Below are 17,172 nucleotides of genomic sequence, written 5' to 3'. Positions count from 1 at the left end.
ATTTCCTGTAGACGCTCCTGTGGTACCTCCAACGTCATCTCGTCCGAGTCAAATAAAACCCCTAAAAAGACCATTTTTGTAGACGGAGGAACAGACTTAGCTTTAGACTCTACAAGACCACACATCTCTAGTAAACTACCTAAAACAACAAAGGCTGTCTCTGCCTTCTCCTGCGTCTCTGCCCCTGCAAAATCGTCTAAATAATTTAAAATTTGGAAACCTTCCACTAAGGCTAAAAAGGATACTACACTAGTCACTCTTTGACATATATAGGCCGCGGACCGCAACCCCATAGAAAGCACTCTGTCAAAGAATAATTCCCCATCCCAACTAAACCCCAGAAAGGGAATGTCAGCTGGATCAATAGGAATCTGTCTGTAAGCTTTCTTCAGATCCTTCTTAAAAAGAAGGCAACTTCTACCCTTTTCCTTGATTAACTCGACCAAGTCATCCACACGCGGAAACTGAAGTGATATAGGGACCCCTAAGTAACTTTCCTTGGGAATACAACCGTTTATGGAATCCCCCTCAGGCCAACTAAGATCTAGAATCACACGTCTTTCATTTGTGTCCTTTTTTGGTACGGAATTCAACGGAGACACCACGGTCTTACCTGTAAACGGATTTTCCTTAAATGGACCAAGTATAGCACCCGAACTAATTCCCTGCTCTAAACATCTCGCCATTGCCCCTGGGAATTCCCGAGCCCCTCTGTGATTTCTAGGAACTGTACCGAGACCCCCCTCAGGGTTTTTATTTACATTATGTACAGGTTCATGGGCCATGCCTATAGGGAAACCATATTCTAAAAGGTCACATATTTCTGAGTCACGGTATTCCGTTAGATGTTCCCTTAAAAACTGAACATTTATTCCTGAATGAACTGGAATCTTTGCCCCTTTGAAATTAGGGACACCAATCGCTTTAACCGCATTATGCTCTCTAAAAACTCTACTGTTGAAATTGTCATCCTTTGACCCTTTTTTACCCACATTTAAATCCTCGATAATAAAGGCCTTATTACGAGGGCAGAAACTATCAACCTTTCCCTGAACTTCTACCCGCTCTTGCTTCGTCTCTGGAAAGTTTACAAATGAAGGCAGGAACAATTCCTCCTCTTGAGAATTATGAACTTTCCTACAAGTATTTCCTAGTCATAACGAATGGGGACACACTGCCATACATTCAGGGTGGACCCGTTTGGCACCATCCTTTTTCCAACATGTTGCACATATGTGGAGCAGGTGCCTCTTGACCCCTCTAATTTCACCCTCATGGTCTCCTGATTCTGCACATCTGTTCTTTTGGTACATCACACAAAACCACACTCTCTCTCCTTCATACACACTTTTGTTCTCAACTTTCACATTCGCACTAGAACCGGTACCTTTCCCTTTCGTTTCTTGTCTCAACACATGCTTGGCCAAAATTGGCACTTCAATTGATGCGGGATCATCTCTCCACCTACTCTCTCCCAACTCAATCCTTCTCAACCAAGCAGCATACCATGCCAACAACGCTTTCCATTCATAGATGTTAGAATAATATGTAATCTTCATGAGGAAGGCTGTTCGACCGGCCTTTTCCTCACTCATGCTCGCCCGGGCTATTACCTCCAACTCCCCGGCTACAAACAACCGAAAGTTAAGGTCCCCGAACTCTATGTTTCTATTGACATATTCGTACTGTAAATAATGGTGTGGATAAGCTTGTGGAAACCTAACTATGTCACCTGCTTTGGAATTTAGCCCAGATTTCATTGTCTTTTTTTGTCTACGAGCCCTACTGTCTCTACTGGCCCTGCTGGACTGATCCGACTCATCAGAGCTTGAAATTTCACTCTCTGGATTCATGAAAGTCTTTAACTTTTTGTTTGCCCTCGCAACCATATCGTCCATCTTTTTTACCTTTCTCAAGTCGACATCATAGTCCGTATGCGTCTCACCTGTTGCTTCTCTCACCACGGGTGCCTTTTTTGTCCGAGATCTGTCTCTCCGACTCGTGTGCTTCACCCTCGAGGAATCGTCATCCCCGAGCCTACTCAGTTCCTCCCTCAAGGCAGCAATCTCCCTTTCTCGATCCCTCACATAACGTCTGGTTTTAGCCTTTTCCAACTCGTCCCTCAAACCGCGCACTTCCGCATCCCGGTCGTTTGCGCTCTTGTGTAACAGATCGGTGTCATCTTGGACGCTTGCCTCCAGTACTGCTTCTGTTATCGTATCATCGTCACTGTCCAAGTTCGACGTTTGAGAGCTCATATCTGCTCCAGACGAATACATTGGCGACCCCCCTTCGTTCATGGCTTTATAGTCCTTTCGGGGTTGATTTCTTGTTTCATACGCCATTCACAGAATTACTTGGCAGTGGATAACCTGTCCATTTACACAGGTAACTACGATTTAAATCATCTTCTTTTGCCCGGATACCTGGGCTCTCGTATTCGTTGATCGTAGATTCGTAATGTTCGTCTATCATAAATTGTGACAAGACTCGAATGTGTCGAAAGAAAGAATGGACAGTTTTGCGCCAACACCTAAAGACCAGCTGGGAGCGGAGCCGAAGTGACCACTAGCTCATAGGGACTGACCAATCGGACGGGGGGGACTGAACTGTAATCACAGTGAACTAGCCAGGGGGCAGAAATCTGACCAGGGACGTAAGGAGATAATTAAAAGATTTGAGAGACGCCAAATCGCCCCACTGAAAATCTACGCAGAAATATAATGTACCGTTCAGATTAGACAATACTTACAGAGTGAAGTTTTTACTTGTGAAGATATAATGTTTCGTAAATCTTCACTGCATTAAATATGTGTTTTTATCAAATAGAGAATTCATGATATTTTACAAGTAAACTGCAATCAATACGTATACCGATACGGTAGGGTTTACCAATACACAGGGGAGATGAATGAAGACGGAGGAGAGGCCATGGAAGAGATGGAGGAAGAGGAAGAGGGGCAGGCAGAGGAAGAGATGGAAGAAGAGGGGCAGATGGCAGAGAAGGCAAGATGTGGAGAACAAAGTGATTCGGATGAGGAAGAGGAGAAATTAAGCAGAAGGGAGTTGCTGATGCTTCAAAATAAACAATATAAGCTCCTCATGGATTCTATGAATATTAAAAACTAAAAAAACAAGTATTGTTTTCTCTTTTTCCATTATTTCTTAGTAAAAAGCATCAAAATCTCAGGTCAGAAATATTGGAATTTAACACTCAAAACTGCTCAAATGCCACCTACAGCCACCTAGGATTTCAAATTTTTCCGGGGGAGAGCCCCCGTACCCCTCTCGTGCTCTCCCCCTGGCTCCGGGCTTTGCCCGTCGATGCTTGGCGCTGCGCCCCTCGGCTCGGCGGCCTATGGCCGCCTCGTCCGGTCCACTAGTTCCAAGGCAGGTCTAGTTGAAATAAAATGTTAGTGGACCTGCTGTCTACTATGCAAATACAGTTAGTGTCTAACACTGAAAACTACATGAAAACTTAAAACATGCTTACCTATATGGAGAGAAAATGTAGTATGTAGAGTCGATAACGTATTAAGTCGTTCCGGCCCCCTATATCTAGTAGTTCCGGCCTAAATAAAGTGTTTTCCTTCACATATCACCTTTGAACTATATTTTATATGGAAGTTGTCGACTGTCAGAATTTCATTGCTCGCGAATGACGGAAGGCCGGTGGTAAACAATGTATGCAGCGCACCAAGTGGCGAATATAATTACTACGGGAGGTAATTTATAATGAGTCCGCACTGTCCTAGGATGATACCCGAGTGCGTAGCCGGACTATCGGTATCATGGAGGCTGATTATTACTATACTGCATGAATGACGGGGGAAAAAACAGCAGACGCTATTTGGATTTCTGTCGTCAGCTAAAGATGACAACTTTCAGTTCATATTCTTACATAATGACTGTCTGTGCCCAGTGTGGGTAAGTTACATGATCTCTGTTTCAGTAATACGCGCCATTTTTAGCTCACCTGGCCTGAATTGGCTTATGCCGTACTGACTACTGTGGCGTCCGTCGTCCGACTGTCAACTTTTCTTTTGAACGACTTCTTCTCAAGAACTGTAGGACCTAGGGTCATGATATTTAGCCAGTAGGTACCTGAGATGGAAAGCTATAAAGTTTACTCATTAAAATGACCTTGACCTATTTTCAAGGTCACAGCGGTCAAATATGTTAAAAATTTTAAACAACAATATCCTAAATACAATTTGAACTAGAGTCATGATACGTGTGTATGTTATGTAGACCAGCAGTGCGAATATTTCTATCAATTACAGTAATGAGGTCAAAGGTCAACTTTAAATGCTAGTCGGGGGTCAAATGTCAACTTTGGTTAAAGGCTTTAACAATCTTCTTCTCAAGTTCCATAAGGCCCAGGGTCATGATATTTGGCAAGTAGGTACCTGGGTTGGAGTGCTATAAAGTTTCCTCATTAAAATGACCTTGACCTACTTTCAAGGTCACAGTGGTCAAATATGTTAAAATTTCTAACAACAATATCCTTAGGACCATTTGAACTAGAGTCATGATACTTGGATATGTTATGTAGACCAGCAGTGCAAATATTTTTTCTCAATTACAGTAATGAGGTCAGAGGTCAACTTTAAGTGCAAGTCAAGAGTCAAAGGTCAATATGGGTTAAAAGCTTTAACAATCTTCTCAAGTTCCATAAGGCCCAGGGTCATGATATTTGGCCAGTAGGTACCTGGGATGGAGTGCTATAAAGTTTCCTCATTAAAATGACCTTGACCTACTTTCAAGGTCACAGCAGTCAAATATGTTACAATTTCAAACAACAATATCCTAAGGCCCATTTGAACTAGAGTCATGATACTTGGATATGTTATGTAGACCAGCAGTGCAAATATTTTTTCTCAATTACAGTAATGAGGTCAGAGGTCAACTTTAAGTGCAAGTCAAGAGTCAAAGGTCAATATGGGTTAAAAGCTTTAAAATTAAAATTTCAAGTTTCAAACAACAATATCTTCGGAACCGTTTAAGATATGTTAAAATTTCTTGTGTTCTAGTTACCAAATTTGGTCTTAAGTTACCTATATGTCAGTTTCATGTAACAAAAGAAACAGGTGAGCGATACAGGCCCTCTGGGCCTTTTGTTTAAAAACGTTATCAAAACACTGACATTTGAGTTTGAACTACGTTTTCTTGTGCAATTTGAACTTAAAAACGAATCATCTGTAGAAATAAACTGGTGCATGGCTAAGAATACATCATTGTTATAACTGATTTTTTGGCACATTTATTGAAGTATAAGTATTTTTGCCAAAAGTGATCCAATTTGGGTACTGATCCGATTTGGGTACTGCCTCCTTACACAATTTTCATTCTGTTACTGACTAATTCTTGGTGTTTTTATTCTATAACAAGAGGCCCAAGAGGGCCTGTATCGCTCACCTGAATATTTAAGCAGTCATAGCAAAATATTCTCATTAAATATTATATTGCACTAAAAATATTTCCCTCGCAAACTTTGTTGGTGCCATTTGTTGAAACTACCAGCAAAATATTATTATAAGATTCTATGCTTTTTGATTCTTCTTCAGAATTAATTGCTTGACATATTTTTCCCTGTGTCCTTGTAAGTAGGTCAATGTCATTTTCCTTCTCAATATGGTAAGCTCTATTCCAAAATGCTACCAGCCAAATCTTATGAATCCATTCCTTTTAGTTCTTGAGTACAAATCCTTTAAAACGTTGTTTTGTGACGTCTAAAGTAGGTTGAGGTCATTTTCATTCGCAAACTTTGGTGAGCTCTATCCCAGGAAGTCACCAGCCAAATATTATAATTTTATGAATTTTAATTCTTCAGAAGAAGTAGTTTGAACTGTTTGACATATTTGAACGCTGTGACCTTGAAAGTAAGTCAAGGTCATTTTCATTCCCATACTTTGACTCTTTCCCATGAAATAACCAGCCAAATATTAAGGTTCTATACCTTCCAGTTCTTCAGAAGAAGTCGTTTTAAGTGTTTGACATATCTGCCTCATGTGACCATAAAAGTAGGTCAAGGTCATTTTCATTCTCAAACTTTGTTGGGCTCTTTCCCAGAAAGTTACAAGCCAAATATTTAGGTTCCATAACTTTCAGTTCTTCAGAAGAAGTCGTTTTAATCATTAGACATATCTGACTCCTGTAACCTTGAAAGTAGGTTAAGGTCGTTTTCGTTTTCAAACTTTGTCGGGCTCTATCCCAGGATGCCACCAGCCAAATATAAAGATTCTATACCTTTCAGTTCTTCAGAAGAAGTTGTTTGACACATTTGACCCCTGTGACCTTGAAAGAAGGTCAAGGTCATTTTCATTCTCAAACGTTGTTGGGCTCTATCCCAGGCAGCTATCAATCAAATATAAAGATGCTATACCGTTTAGTTCTTCAGAAGATATTGTTTGAAGCATATTTGACCCCTGTTACCGTGAAAGTGGGTTGTTAAAGGGAAAAGTTGACGGACGAGGACGGACGATGGACAGGCCGGACGGACGACGGACGCCGCACCACCAAATAAGCTCACTTGCCTTTATGAAATAAATAAAAACCTGTAAAAATGACATTGCTACAATTAGTTAACAATTTTATGATGATATTACATACCCATGGGGATTTAGATAAGGTGTACCCCTAATATATGCAGCCATGCATACCCCCATTTTGAGAGGTATGGGGGTACAAAACAAGAGGCCTAGAGAGCCTGTATCGCTCACCTGAATATAATTAAAGTAATTGGTATGAAGTAAAGATATAGCACTCCATGGTAGGTGCTGTTAGTACATATGAAATTTCAGAAAGATCCATCCAGTACTTGAGNAACAAGAGGCCCAGAGGGCCTGTATCGCTCACCTGAATATAATTAAAGTAATTGGTATGAAGTAAAGATATAGCACTCCATGGTAGGTGCTGTTAGTACATATGAAATTTCAGAAAGATCCATCCAGTACTTGAGATATAGAGAACAAACTTCAAACAGAGCCCCACCCCTATGCCCCTACGGGGGTCATACCCACCAATTATACAAAATTGAGTCACCGTCACCCAAGGATGCTCCACACTAAATAAGGATAAAATCCCTTAATCCCGATGGTCGGAGAAGGATTTTAAAGGTTTTACCTCTATTTTTCCTATTGGGCACCGCCCTTCTGCCCCCCTCGGAGACCACACCTACTGCTAATACAAAATTGAGTCCCCTTGGCCCAAGGATGCTCCAGACTAAATTAGGATAAAATCCCTTAATCCCTATGGTAGAAGAAAGATTTTAAAGGATTTACCTCTATTTTCCCTATTGGGCCCCACCTCTCTGCCTACAGCGGGGTCAGACACACCGTTTATACAAAATTGGTTCCCCTTCACCCAAGAATGCTTCAGACCATATATGGACAAAATCCTGCCATTCCTACCGAAGAAGAAGGATTTTGTAGATTTACGTCTATTTCCCCTATTGGGCCCCACCCCTCAGGTCCCAGGGGGGCCACACCCACCGTTTATACAAAATTGGTTTCCCTCTACCCAATGATGCTCCACACCAAATATGGACCAAATCCTTTCATTCCTACAGAAGAAGAAGGATTTTAAAGAATAATTTGCTATGTTTCCCCTATTGGGTCCCACTGCTCAGGCACCTGGGGGCCAGATCCATGGTGTATACAAAATTGGTTCCCCTTCACCCAAGAATGCTTCAGACCAAATATGGAACAAATCCTTTCATTCCTACAGAAGAAGAAGGATTTTAAAGAATTTGCTATATTTCCCCTATTGGGCCCTGCCCCTAAGCCCCCAGGGGGGCCAGACCCACAATTTATACACACTTTGTTCCCCTTTGCCCAAGGATGCTTCTGACCAAATATGGACCAAATCCTTTCATTCCTACAGAAGAAGAAGGATTTAAAAGAATAATTTGCTATGTTTCCCCTATTGGGCCCTGCCCCTCAGGCCCCTGGTAAGCCAGACCCATGGTTTATACAAAATTGGTTCCCGACTACCCAAGGATGCTCCACACCAAATATGGACCAAATCCTTTCATTACTACAGAAGAAGAAGGATTTTAAAGAATAATTTGCTATATTTCCCCTATTGGGCCCCGCCCCTTAGGCACCTGGGGGCCAGATTCACGGTTTATACAAACTTTGTTCCCCTTCGCCCAAGGATGCTTCTGACCAAATATGGACCAAATCCTTTCATTCCTACAGAAGAAGAAGGATTTTAAAGAATAATTTGCTATATTTCCCCTATTTGGCCCCGCCCCTAAGCCCCCAGGGGGGCCAGACCCACCATTTATACAAAATTGGTTTTTCTTCACCCAAGGATGCTCTACACCAAATTTTGTTAAAATCCGCTCAGCGGTTCTGGACTAGTAGTGTAAAGTTGACGGACGACGGGCGACGGATGACGGACGCTGCGGTATGGCCTTCGGACCAGGTGAGCTAAAAAACCAATTACAAAAGTGACAGTGAACACTGGGAGTAAACATGTTCGAAGACATGTGTACATGTATGTGTACAAGTTGAAGGTGATAATAGTTCCATCAGTTAGTGCCAGAACTACATGTACATTTTTGTACTAACAATACTTGTCTTTCACGAGCCCCAAACAAAATTCTGATAATGAAAAAAAGAGTTGGAAAAGCTATTCGATTTGGCTACCATCCAAAACGGAAACCCCAGTCACATAAAGAATGGCGAGAGTAGCTTGTGATTGTTTAAAGTTTCAGCTGAACAAAGTCAACTCCTTTTACAGATCTGGTTATCGCATTATCAATTTGGACCAGCTTCAAAACCATGTAGCACAACTATCTCTGCATGCATGTACATGCCCACAAGCCATTGCACTAGCAGCTAAAGGAATTTCTCCAATAAAATTCGAAACAGAGTTGCAGACTTGCCTCTATTATGCAGGCCAAGTGTGCTGGCTGTAACTATTTGTTAAATCTTGAGACAAGTAAGAGAATTGAAAAAGACAATTGTACCAGTTATGTGACAGCTGTCTGGGGATGTTGGCCATCGGCAATGGAGCAGCTCATCTGACGGAACTACTTGGTACCATGGATTCACCCAGTATGCCTCGTAGGACTTTTTCCAAAATAGAGAACGACATCAGTCAATGGTGGAAGGAAGTTTTAGGTACATTTATTTTAGTTCCCATAGCCCTTTTATGTATTGAATAATGATCGCTATACGGACCTATATATATTATCATATGAATTACATATTGTGTGCGTTATCCCAAATATATCTAATGGCCATATAATCCCTTATAAATCCCTGAGATATTTCAGTTTACAACAATGATGTTCTTATTGAAATGCTCCAAAATTAAAGTTTTTCACAGTTGTTCTACATAAAATCAAAGGAAAAATAATCCACCAGGCATGAGTCCAAACATATATATATGTTCGGCCATTTGAATAGTGTATAGGCCAAAGGTCCCTATGAGATGACTTGTGATCACACTCTGTTTGATAGCAAGTGCAATCATGCAGATATTTATGCATAATTAATGAAGTTAATGAATTATGGTTGGTTTATTGGTTGCCTGAAATAAGTGCCATAATAATTTTTTGAATATTCCAATATGACCACTGCTGCCCCTTTCAGTGAAAGGGGACATGTGGTCAAAGGTCACACGGCTAATTTCAGTACTCCTCACGGCTACAGTGTTATAACTTCACACATGTATGTCACACGTTCAAAATTTGCTTATAAATTACCACCTGGTGCACCTCGAACATGACTTATTATATTTGGTGTAACAGGTATACTTGTCAACATATCTATATGTATGGTACTTATATTTCCCTTCATATGATTTACTACTCCATTGTGTCTTGATCTTGACCAAATATTATGTATACAGGGACTTATCTTCCCTTTTTTGGGAAATTTTGTTCTATTACCTCACCTGCTCCGAACGACCATGGTGAGCTTATGCTATACTGCAGCGTCCGTCGCTCGTTCGTCAACTTTTCATTTAAAAACACTACTAGTCCTACCGTATAGGGATTAAGGGATTTTATCCACATTTGGTTTGGAGCATCCTTGGGCCTAAGGGACTCAGTTTTGTATAAATGGGTGGTAGGGACCCCCTGAGGGCAAAGGAGTGGGGCCCGATAGGGGAAATAGAGATACAATCTCTACAGTAGGGATAAGGGAATTTTATCCTAATTTGGATTTGAGCATCCATGGGCAAAAAGGACTCTATGTTATATAAAAGGTGGGTGTGGCCCCTTTGGGTGCAGAGGGGAAAGGGAAATTTGAGGTTTAAATCTTTAAAATCCTTCTTCTGCTATACCATTGGAGGGGAGGGTCTTTTTGTAATAAGAATAACTTATTTGAAGAATATCTTGGCATGATTGGTTAGATATCCAGGTGAGCGATACAGGCCGTCTGGGCCTGTTGTTTTAAATTTCGATTGATTTTGTGTATCATCCTGTATTGAAGATGAGGAAATGCGTATTTCTGGGGAAGAGGAGAGGAACCTCGCAATTGAACGCAATGACTTCCATCAGGGTGTGACGGCCGTTAGTGTTGTGGCTGATGGTGGATGGAGCAAGAGGTCACATAAATACAGTTACAATGCCAGTGGTGGAGTAGCTATCATAATAGGCCAGGAAACCAAGAAACTATTACATATAGGCGTGCGAAATAAGTATTGTTATGTGTGTGCCACTGCACAAAACAACAAAAAGGACCCCCCTCCCCATACATGTTACAAAAACTGGTCTGAATCCAGCCAGGCGATGGAAGCTGACATCATTACAGAAGGTTTCAGAGTTGCCGAACAACAACATGGCGTTAGGTATATGAGACTTATAGGGATTCCTCAGTTTTCAGGTCACCTGAGCTTTGCTCAAGTGACCTATTCTAATCGCTTTCTGTCCGTCGTGCGTAAACTTTTTACATTTTCAACTTCTTCTCAAGAACCAGGGGATGGATTTTTTTCAAACTTGATCAGAATCATCCTTGGTAGATGAGGCAACAAAATTGTAAAATTGGGATTCCTACCCCAATATTTCAAAAATCTGCTCCAGACTCAGAGGTACTACATTCAATTTCAGTGCATAAAAAGAAAGATCATCAGGGGCTTTATTTAAATTGTAAATTTCAGGACCCCCAAGCTATCCGTTCTCCCTTGGGGAGGGTGTACATTTTATATAGGGAAATAACACTTTTGGGTATATTTTATCCATTTTCAGCAGAAAATTACTCAAACTTAGTCAGAATTATCTTTGGTGAATGAGGTTATTACATTGTAAAATAAGGATTCCTGCCCGATCCCCAGAGGCTAGGGCGGGGCCCCAAAGGGAACATTTACCAATATTTTCAAATTCTTATCCTTTAATGACATGACAAGTATTGTATTTCACTTAGTTTACATGCTGATTTCCACATCACATCTAAACAATAAAATAAAGCTACCAGTACCTATGATATAACTCAGGTGACCGCTAAGGCCCTTGGGCCTCTTGTTGCTAAAATTCAGGATCAGGTACCTGTATGGGGGAAGGATGTATCTAAAATGGAATGTGCAAATCATTCGTGTAAATGTCTCGGGTCCAACCCGGAACGTTTGGTGGAGGCAGAAACAAACTAAGTAAGAACACCAGGGTTAAACTTGTTAGTGCTGTGCGGTGTGCCATAAGGATGAGGTCATCTGGTCAAGGAAGGGATTCAGTCAGGCTCTTGGAACATGACATCAGAAACTCCATTCATCATGTTTTTGGTAATCATGATCAGTGTTCTGATTTTTGTAGAGCTTATTAAAATGAATGACCTTGACTTATATTCAAGGTCATAGGGGTGAAATATGTTTTCAATTACTTATCATTAATACTGATATTTGTTCTCCAGTTATATTCTAAAGCGAGGCAGACCAGGAAACGGCAAAGGCCCACCGCGCAGTTTGATGATACAGATTCTTCTTGGTGTGTTGAATCTTTAAAGACTATGCTGCCAAATATAATTGGTGTATAATACCACCTCCAAAAAGTCCAATATTTTGAAGTTATTTAATTAATGCAAATTATTGCAATGTTCTTTTTCTGAGTAGAGTTGTAAGTAGTTGTTAATAAATGAAAGCTTGCAATAGAAAATCACCAAATTCTGTGATCAATTGCAATCTATTAATCCCATAATAATGCTTGCGAGTATGAACCATATTGTTGTGGAATTTGAGAAATTGCCCCCTTTTGGCCCCGCCCCTCAGCCCCACGATTTGTACAGTTTGAATCCCCACCACCTAGGGATGCTGCCAGTCAAATATGGTTGATATCCATAACTTAGTTTCAGAGAAGAAGTTGCTTAAAGCAATATAGACAAATTACCCCCTTTTGGCCCCGCCCCTCAGCCCCCTGGGGGATCAGCCCCACCAGTTGTACAATTTTTAATTCCTGCATCCCATGATTGCTTTTGATCAAATATGATTGATATCCAGTGCATAGTTCTACAGAAGAAGTTGTTTGTAGCAATATAGCCAAATTGCCCCCTTTTGGCTCCGCCCCTCAGCCCCCTGGGGGATCAGCTCCACCATGTGTACAATTTTAAATCACCACCACCTAGGGATGCTTCCAGTCCAATATGGTTGATATCCATCTCATAGTTCCAGAGAAGAAGTTGCTTAAAGCAATATAGCCAAATTGCCCCCTTTTGGCCCCGCCCCTCAGCCCCCTGGGGGTCACTCCAACCATTTGTACAATTTTGAATCCCCACCACCTAGGGATGCTGCCAGTCAAATATGGTTGATATCCGTTACTTAGTTCCAGAGAAGAAGTCGCTTAAAGCTATATAGCCTAATTTCCCCCTTTTGGCCACGCCCCTCAGCCCCCTGGGGGGTCAGCCCCACCATTTGTACAATTTTGAATCCCCACCACCTCGGGATGCTTCCAGTCAAATATGGTTGATATCCATCACTTAGTTCCAGAGAAGAAGTCGCTTAAAGCACTATAGCCTAATTGCCCCTTTTGGCACCGCCCCTCAGCCCCCTGGGGGGGTCAGCCCAACTATTTGTACAATTTTGAATCCCCAACACCCAGGGATGCTACCAGTCAAATTTAGTTGAATTCCAATCAGTGGTTAAGAAGAAGTCGTTTAAAGCAATTGTTGACGTACAGACGACGGACGACGGACGCCACGTTATGGCATAAGCTCACCTTGGTCTTTCGGACCAGGTGAGCTAATAATGTCCAATAAATTCTTGATACTTTGACCCTTAAGACAAAGAAGTGTGACTGTTTCACCTTGATCATCCTTACAAAATAACAAGAGTCCCAGAGGGCCTGTATTGCTCACCTGGATATCTAAGCAATCATGGCAAAATATTCTCCAAATGAGATCCAAGGGAATATGCCAGACCCCAAGGTCAATCCTTGTAGCATATCTGTATTAGATTTTTCATGCCAAGCAATTTTATGTATGGTTAACGGGTGGGGATCTAAACTGTTTCCAAACTGTGACTTAGAAACTAGGTCCCTAGGGTTGTGGCCAGACCCTAGGATCAATTCGAATATCATGACTGCATTTGTCTCTTTTTGTCCAGCATTTGTATATATAGTTTTGGGGTGGGGATCTCAGCCGTTTCAAAGATATGATCCAGGGACGGGACAGATCCCAAGGCCATCCTGGAAGCATATGTGCATTCATCTCTTTATAATCAGCAGTTGTATATATGGTTATAGGGTGGGGATCTCAACTGTTTCCAAGCTGTGACTAAGAAACTAGGTCCCAAGGGGTTCGGTCAGACCCCAGGGTCTATTATAATATCATGACTGCATTCGTGTCTTTATGCCCAGCATTTGTATATATAGTTATGGGGTGGGGATCTCACCCGTTTTAAAGTTATGGCCCAGGGACTGTCTCCAAGGGTGGGGCCAGACCCTAGAGCCATCCTGGAAGCAAATGTGCATTCTTCTCTTTATACTCAGAAATTGTATATATGGTTATATGGTGGGGATCTCAACCATTTCCAAGTAATACACTTTTTTTGGCCCAACCATTTGTACAATTTTGAATCCCTGCCTCCCATGGTTGCTTCCGACCAAATATTATCGATATCCATGGCACAGTTCTACAAAAGAAGTTGTTTATAGCAATATAGCCAAATTGCCCCCGCCCTCAGCCCCACCATTTGTACAAGTTTGAATCCCCACCACCTAGGGATGCTTCCAGTCAAATATAGTTGATATCCAGTGCATAGTTCTACAGAAGAAGCTGTTTGTAGCAATATAGCCAAATTGCCCCTATTTGGCCCCGCCCTCAGCTCCCTGGGGGGTCAGCCCCACCATTTGTACAATTTTGAATCCTTACCTCCCATGAATGCTTTTGATCAAATATGATTGATATCCAGTGCATAGTTCTACAGAAGTTGTTTGTAGCAATATAGCCAAATTGCCCCTATTTGGCCCCGCCCCACAGCCCCCTGGGAGGTCAGCCCAACCATTTGTACAATTTTGAATCCGCACCACCTAGTGATGCTTCTAGTTAAATATGGTTGATATCCATCACTTGGTTCATGAGAAGAAGTCAATTAAAGCAATATAGCCAAATCGTCCCCTTTTTGACCCCGCCCCTCAGCCCAACCAATTGTACAATTTTGAATCCCCACCACCTAGGGATGCTTTCAGTCAAATTTAGTTTAATTCCAATCAGTGGTTAGGAAGAAGAAGTCGTTTAAAGGAATTGTTGACGTACGGACAGACGACGGACGCCACGGAATGGCATAAGCTCACCTTGGTCCTTCGGACCAGGTGAGCTAATAAATAATTATTCCAGGTTCTTACATATGTATATACCTCTTCATCACAATCTAGTTCGTAGGTTGTCTCAATGCAGCCAATATCTGTCTAAACTCCCTGGGGAGCATACAGCCGGTGCTGCAATTTCGGCGCTCACAACTAGCATTCAACAATTCTAGCACTGCCCAACCACGTACTCATTTATAGCTGAGTAGTTGGAACAAGCCCAACCACGTACACATTTACAACTGAATAAACTAAAACAAGTGGAGTAAAGTTTCTTGTTCAAAGATACAACACAGTACAATGATGGAACTCGAACCCGCAACCCTATGGCAACGAGCCCGTTGACCTACCATTAAACTAATGTGCCTCCTAACAAATATGAGACTGACCTAGGCCAACACGCAATGTGTACATTGATTGAAACTTTTGTGACCTTGACCTTGACCAATCATAAAATATATGACTGTCTGAACACTTCACTACACACTACCATTGATCACCAGTATAAATCGTTCAACTGATCTCCACTAAAAAAAACCAGTTTATTTCAAACAAACAAATCTACTGCACACACATGCTTGCTAATTTACATAACTGGTGAAGTAGTTCAAGTGGCTAGCACTGAAGTGTGTATTGTGGAAAATATTTACTTGTCATAAAACTACACAAATCAAATTCTTGCTATGTACATGTACATGTGCACAATTTGAGTTTCCGAAAAATATAATCTCTGCAAAATAACTGGCTATAGTTATGCTAGGAGTCAACAGTATTTATTATAAATGTATAGATTTATAAACAAGAATGCTGTTTGTAATATTAAAGGACAAACACCCATACAGCAGAGATATTTGAACCAGACAATACCAGTTGGGTGCTCTGTTCGGGTGGCACAGTGGCTAATGCATTCGCCTTTCACCATGATGCCTGGGGTTCGATACCCAAAGCGGATGTAAAAATGGTATTTTGGACACAGACCCGACTACTTGATCACGAGTTTGCTGGGTACTCCAGTTTCCTTTGACATTTTAGACACTCTGTGCACTTCACAAAGAGTGATTAATTGAAGTTGGAAAACATTTTTCATAATTATTGTGAATTTAAACAAGAGGCCCAATGGGCCTGCATCGCTCACCTGATATAATTCTCACACTTATCACATTAAAAGTGATCTAAAATAAAGCTACAGGCAAAATATCAGTATTTATGATTAAAATTCATTCAAAAGAACCTGTTAATTTTTTTAAAAACATTTCACCCCTATGATTGAAAGTCGAACAAATTGTATAGCCTTTCATCTCAGGATGCAACTTGCAAAGTATCAACATCCTGGGACCCATGGTTATTCAGCAGAGATTGTTTAAAGATTTTAAACAAATTTGACCCCTATGACCTTGAATATAAGTCAAAGTCATTCACTTTAACAAACATAGAAGTCCTTGATCCCAGTATGCTATTGACTAAATATCAACATCCTGAGCATTTTGGTTATTCAGAACAAGTTTAAATATTTTGAACATATTTGCTCCTTGCGATCTTGAATATGATTCAAGGTCATACATTTAAACAAACTTGGTAGCCCTTGATCCTAGTATGCTACTGACTAAATATCATCACCCTGAGCATTTTGGTTATTGAGAAAAAGTTGTTTAAAAGTTTTTAAACATATTTGACCCCTGTGACCTTGAAAATAGATGAAGGTAATTCATTTGAATAACCTTGGTAGCCGTTCATCCCAGCATGTTAATGGCCAAATGTCATTAGCCTATGCCTCTTGGATATTCAGGAGAAGTTATTTAAAAGTTTTAAACATATTTGACCCCTGTGACCTTGAAAATAGATGAAGGTAATTCATTTGAATAACCTTGGTAGCCGTTCATCCCAGCATGTTACTGGCCAAATATCATTAGCCTATGCCTCTTGGATATTCAGGAGAAGTTATTTAAAAGTTTTAAACATATTTGACCCCTGTGACCTTGAAAATAGATGAAGGTCATTTGTTTGATCAAACTTGTTAGCCCTTCATCCCAGCATGTTACTGGCCAACTATCATTATCCTAGGCTTCTTGGTTATTCAGAAGTTGTTTAAAGGTTTTAAACATATTTGACCCCTGTGACCTTGAATATAAGTCAAAGTCATTCATTTGAACAAACTCTGTTGCCATCTATTACAGCATGCTACTGGTCAAATAGCATCACCTAGGCCTCTTGGTTATTGAGAAGTTGTTTAAAGGTTTTAAACATATTTGACCCCTGTGACCTTGAATATAATTCAAGGTCATTTGTTTGAACAAACTTGGTAGCCCTTTATCCCAGCATGTTACTGGCCAAATATCATTATCCTAGGCTTCTTGGTTATTCAGAAGAAGTTGTTTCAAGGTTTTAAACAAATTTGACCTCTGTGACCTCGAAAATGGGTGAAGGTCATT

The 17,172-nt window shown here is 40.9% G+C and overlaps 1 protein-coding gene and 1 long non-coding RNA gene across 2 annotated transcripts in view; one reads left to right on the top strand and one right to left on the bottom strand.

The window, feature by feature from the left end:
* The window catches only part of LOC110463666, a 20,337-nt gene extending 18,302 nt beyond the window's left edge, over window positions 1-2,035 (bottom strand). Inside the window, exon 1 of the mRNA XM_021518459.1 lies at window positions 1,946-2,035. The gene's annotated coding sequence lies outside the window, so the exon portion shown is untranslated. The remainder of the gene's footprint in view (window positions 1-1,945) is intronic.
* Window positions 2,036-2,305: 270 nt separating this feature from the next.
* Window positions 2,306-3,137, top strand: LOC110463667. Its single transcript, XR_002464412.1, has 2 exons — window positions 2,306-2,388; window positions 2,903-3,137. It is a non-coding gene; the product is annotated as an uncharacterized LOC110463667 (long non-coding RNA).
* The last annotated feature ends 14,035 nt before the right edge of the window (window positions 3,138-17,172 follow it).

Source organism: Mizuhopecten yessoensis, unplaced genomic scaffold (assembly GCF_002113885.1).
Source record: "Mizuhopecten yessoensis strain PY_sf001 unplaced genomic scaffold, ASM211388v2 scaffold10921, whole genome shotgun sequence".
NCBI classification, from domain to species: Eukaryota; Metazoa; Mollusca; class Bivalvia; order Pectinida; family Pectinidae; genus Mizuhopecten; species Mizuhopecten yessoensis.
This window is presented reverse-complemented; position numbering and strand designations above follow the sequence as displayed.